Here is a 6,180-nt window from a genome sequence, read left to right as displayed (position 1 = left end):
GGTGATTACCATGCAATTTTATTTTGGTAAAATTCTTAAATTATTTCAATGTTTATTATAATTTCTTATTAGTGACTTGTTATCATCAAAATCCGCCCCAAAGAGTGTCCTTTCTTTTATTAGGTATCAGAATAGGTATCCAGATTTCTACTTCTATACAAATATGATATTGTAGTACAGTAAATGTCAAATTGTTTTTCAAGTATTAGTTTGTAACGTTTGTACTGACTTCATCAGATGTCATGTAAGAAACTGAATTCTATGTAAGAAGACTTTATCTGAAGTGTTTTTATTTTGGTATATCATGTGTGATTACACTGTAGTAATTGCGCTGAAAGCATGTTAATTACAAATGACAAAAGTTAAATCAATTTCTGATTCAGCTACACAATATAAACTAAAGGAAATCAAATTTGCAAAATAAAAGCAATATGTAGTTATGGGTTAGTTTGGAGTTAGAATAAAAAGCCAACAAAACAGTTAGTTTGTATTGTGTAGATTGGTCATTTCTGATAGTATTGAGAGTTGTCAATGAAAATCTTAATTTCCGACAAAATACTGAATGTTTCTTGGATACCCATTCGTAAAAAGTACCTTTTTTGGAAAAAAAAAACAAAAAAAACTCCCCGGATCACCTTCACCACCTTAAAAAAAAAAAACTTTATTCTTCAAAAAATGTGCACATTGTTAGTGTAAAAAACAGATTCGCACCACTTGATGAAATCAAGCATAGTAATATTTTAGTAAAGAAAATATGAAATTGATTTTCAATAATTAGTTTGAATGAATATCAGAAAATGTAATTGTTTGATGCATAAGAAAGAACTCATCTGCTGAATTTGATATTAAGCAGCAAAATATTTCAAAACATAAAAATGTGAAACATAACATGAATACTCTCCGTTGTCACTTGAAAACATTGACCTTGGTAGGAAGTTTATTAGATACTGAAATTGTGGTCTTGGTATGGTGTGCTTAATATTATTGTATGCAAAATTTAAAAACACAAAAGAGGGTACAATCAATATTGAAAAAGTAACATCTGTCACAGAAAATAGTAATTTATAAATGTCAAAAGAAATATTATTCTGTACTTAAAATGTTAAACTTACTGTTAACAATAATTTAAAATGGTGATCAGGATGAGTCCAACAACTTAGTCCTTGAGCTTTCTTATTGGTCATAGTAAAAAGAAATTGTAGTCTTTCAAGTTTGTTGGTCGCATTGGGATTCTTGGAATGTATCAACAGATTCCTGCATATGAATCTTTGTTAATTCCACACAATACAAAATATATATACAAAACAAAGTAAAGCAAAGTATAGGGTTAGTTGTGTCCTCTAATTATCAACCAAGTATATGTATTGATAAAAAGATAAAAGCAATGGAAATGTTTATTACAATGTATCAATATTAAATTTTTATCATGAACAACAAATCGAAATAATGATAGATATTTTGTGCTTATACGAAACTGGAATCAAGGATTGTCACCTGTGATTTTATATATGTCAATAGTGCATGCCACTACAAATGATAATAGCCAAATTAAGTTTTGTTTATTTCACCCATTATAAAATATATACACAAAATGCAGTAAACAAAGTTTAGGTTTAGTTAATGATAAGTTTAGGTTCGAGAAATAAGCAAAGAAAAGAAAAAAAGATACATTTGTTTATAGTGTGTAAATTGTAAGTTTGTAAATATTTAAAACTATCCACACTGGTATGTGGAAATTCTAGATACCTATTGTTATAAAGTTCCAATTCATGTTTGATATATCACTCTACATGTTCCCTGTTGCACCCCAAAGATGTAAATGATTATCGAGAAAGTGAAATGAAACAGTATTTGAAATAAAATAGAAACAAATGCTGATGTTTACTATATAAAACACTGTGTTCAATGGAATTGAGCCTTATACAATATTGGTGGAATAAAAAAATCCATTTTTTTAATTCAATTTAAGAAATGAGCAAAAAATTGATATTTAAAATATTTGGCATGAAGAAAAAGAAATATAAGATAAAAGGTGATAAAGCAGTAAGAATCATATGCTGAATTCAATTAAAAACAAATATGATTGTCAAAGAAATATCATGAAAATTTTGTAAGTGAAAAAAATTATTTTTTGATATATTTGGTTTCGAAGTATTAAGAAACATGTACAACTTCATTTTAAAGACAAAACGAAAACTGTACTAATGATAATGACAATGGTGAAAGGAAATTGGAAAAAAATGTATCAGAGGTAAAATGTTGGTCACATATACGTTTGTGTGGTATGCATGAAACACGTGTAGAAAATTATATTTTCTGATGCTGAAAGTAAGAAGAGAAACATTGTTAAAAAATGATCTAAAAGGCAATAGTAAAATCCTCATTTTTAGTGTGGGATATGTTGTTTGTTTCAATTGAGAAAGGAAACTTTAATTTATACAATTTGATGTTATAGATCACAAGTTTTATTACAATAAACATTGTGTTCTTTAATTATCAACCAAGTATATTTATTGATAAAAAGAGAATGTAATGGACATGTTTATTATAATTTATCAATATTAAATTGTTATCATGAAAAACCAATGGAAAGCGTGAATGTTATTTGGTGTTTTTAAAAAACAGCTACCAATGATTGTAACCAGTGATATTTGTGTATGCTAACAGTGCAAATGTGGTGGTGAAATGAATTTTTGTTTATTCTTCACAATATAAAATATATACACAAAACTAAAACATAATTTACGGTTAGTTAATGATAAGTTTAGGTTAGAGAATTAAGCAAAATTATAGATACCTATTGTTATAAAGCACCAATTCATGTTTGGTATATCAATCTACATGTTCCTTGTAGCACCCCAGAGGGGTAAATGAGTGTCAACAAAATGAAATAAAACATAGTATTTGAAATAAAATGAAAAAGTGCTTGAAAAGTGAAATATGCTGATGTTTACTATCTAAAACATTGCGTTCAATGCAATTGAAACTTATACTATATTGGTGGACTAAGAATTAAAGAAATAAAATTTAAGAAATTAGCAAAAAATTGATATATAAAATATTTGGCATGAAGAAAAACAAATATAAGACAAAAGGGGAAAAAGCAGTAACAATCATGTGCTGAAGTTCATTGAAAATAAATCGTTTGTGAAAGAAATATAATGAAAATTCTCAGAGTGAAAAAAAAAATGGGATTTTTACAAATCTGGTTTCCAAGTAATAGGAAACATGTACAGCTTCATTTTAACGACAAAATGTAAACTGTAGTAATGGTAATGAGAATGTTGAAGGAAATTGGCAAAAAATTGTTAGTCAAATGTTGATCAAATATTATAAGTTTGTGTGATATGCATGAAACGTTTAGAATATGATCTGCTCTCATGCTGAAAGCAAGTAGAGAAACATTGTGAAAAAATGATGTAAAGCTAAGCTAAGCAAACGACCAGTGAATGGAAATGTTTATTATAATGTATCAAGATGAACATATTATCATGAAAAAGCAAATCGAAATAGTGATAGTTATTTGGTGCTTATACGAAACAGGTATCAAGTATTGTCACCAGTGATTTTATTGATGTTAACAGTGCATGTCACTAAAAATAATGATGGTAGCGAAATTAAGTTTTGTTAATTCTACCCAATATAAAATATATACGCAAAACAAAGTAAACAAAGTTACGGGTTAGTTAATGATAAGTTTAGGTTCGAGAAATAAGCAAAGGAAAAGAAAAAAAAGGTACATGTGTTTATATTGTGTAAAATGTTAGTCTGTAAATATTTCAAACTATCAACACTGGTATGTGTAAATCCTAGATACCTATTGTCATAAAGTACCACTTCTTGTTTGATATATCACTCTACATGTTCCCTGCAGCATCCCAGAGAGTTAAATGAGTGTCCACAAAATGAAATAAAACATAGTACTGGAAATAAAATAAAATAAGAATATGTCTGAAAAGAAATAAATGCTGTTTACTATATAAAAAGTTGTTTTCAAGTGTCAAATGGAATTGAATCTTATACAATGTTGGTGGATTATGAAATTGCATGAATGAAATAACATTGGAGAAATAAGAAAAAAGTTTATATATACAATATTTACAAATGTAAGATAAAAGGTGAAGAAGGGCCAAATCCGAGATCTATAAATCGTAAATTTTCAAAGTGAAAACAGATATTTTTTTTTTTTTTTTAGATCTGCTTTCCAAGTAATAGTAACCATGTACAGCTTCATTTTAAATGAAAACTGTACTAATGATAATGTTCATGGTGAAAGGAAATTGGAAAAAAATTAAAAATGTCAGAGGTAAAATGTTTGTGTGGTATGCATGAAACACGTGTAGAAAATGATCTCATGCTGAAAGTAAGAGAAACATAGCTAAAAAATTATGTAAACGCAATAGTAAAATCCTCATTTTTAGGAACATAGTGTGGGGTATGTTGTTTGTTTCAATTGAGAAAGGAAAGTTTAATTTTTAGAATTGGATGTTATAGATCACAAGTTTTATTACAATAAACATTGTGTTCTCTAATTATCAACCAAGTATATTTATTGATAAAAAAAGAAAAGTAATGGACATGTTTATTATAATTTATCAATATTAAATTGTTATCATGAAAAACCAATGGAAAGCGTGTTGGTTATTTCGTGTTCATAAGAAAAAACATCATGGGTTGTCACCAGTGATTTTATGTATGCTAACATTTCGCTGCAAATGTGGTAGCTAAATGTCTTTTTGGTTATTCTACACAAAATAAAATATATACACAAAACAAAGTAAAAGAAATGTCAGGGTTAGTTAATGATAAGCTTAGTACCAAGAAATAAGCACAGAATAAGGAAAAGAAAGATACATTTGGTGATATTGTGTCGATTGGTGAATTTGTTGGTTCATTTTGTTTTATGACATATCAACACTATATCATGCCCAATCTAGTGACATTTTTTTTTCCTAGAATATATTTGTTTATTTAATGTTGGTTTCTATTTAACTCATAATTGGGACCCTAACAGGTACTACTACTCCAGATCAGAGTGGACCTGGTAGCAATAGCAATTAAATGGTGGCTTCACACTTCACAAAGCCCCATGTTTGGATACAGTTTATGGTCATATCCAGGACCTGGTGAATTTGTAAATAATTGAAACGATCAACACTGGCGAGTTAGAATTCTACATACCTATTGTTATAAAGTACCAATTTATGTTTTACATATCACTCCACAACGTTGCTGCAGAATCCAGACAGTTGAAAGAGTCTCAAGAAACTGAAAAGCTATTTAGTACTCTTAAATAAAATAACATGCATAAAGAAATCCTAATATAAGACAATAGATGAAAAAGCAATAAAAATTTTGTGTGGAATCAAGTGAAAACAGTTTCTTTGTCAAAGAAATTGCATGAAGATTCTCAGAGACTTTTCCTTCCTCGTTCCCTTCCCTTTTGGTGGAAGGAAACTTTCACAGTGGCTCAGAAGGTGGGCTGAGCACACTTCCTACAAAGGTGGGATGGGTAAATTTCTTTTTCATTTGGTTGCCTGGAGGACAGGCTTAGGCCCCCCCCCCAAAAAAAAAAAACGTTGGAGCCAGGGAACTTCTCCTCCCAGAAGGGGGAGGGGGGCCCGGGAAGGCTTCTCTTCCCATATTTTTTGTTTTGTGTAAGGTTGATCTCTTTCCAAAGGGAGTAAGAGGATATCCCTCTCTTAGGAGGAGAGCGAAGGCTCCCTGGGCCTCCCATCCTCCTTCTGAGAGAAGTTCCCCGGCTTCCACAGTCATTGCTCAGCCCGCCGTCCAGGCAATCAGAGTCTGATTGTCTGCCGTATATAAAAAGGCGATTTTAGCTTGTCAGGCGGTATGCTCTGCGTAGACCATTTTTCTTCCACCTGTTGACCTTCCCTCCCTGTCATACAATACGCTTAAACAGGATATTTTAATTTATGCAGATTCCATATAGACTTTTAGTTTCCCAGGGTGTATACCCTCCGTTGACCATTTATGTTTAAGAGTTTTCCTTGCCCCTTCTCTGCCCCAGAATGGGAAGGGAGCTCTTTCCCACTGTATGGGGGGGGGCGGCTTTCTTTTATGGTTATGTGGGGAGCCTTACCTTTACCCCCCTTAAGGTGGTAGGTTTTTTTTGTAAAATTGTTAGTCAAATGTTGATCAAATATTATAAGTTTTTGT

Source organism: Euprymna scolopes, chromosome 9 (assembly GCF_053919585.1).
Source record: "Euprymna scolopes isolate OS-2025 chromosome 9, ASM5391958v1, whole genome shotgun sequence".
In the NCBI taxonomy this organism is placed as follows: Eukaryota; Metazoa; Mollusca; class Cephalopoda; order Sepiida; family Sepiolidae; genus Euprymna; species Euprymna scolopes.
The sequence above is the reverse complement of the archived record's forward strand: the minus strand, read 5'-3'. Positions refer to the sequence as shown.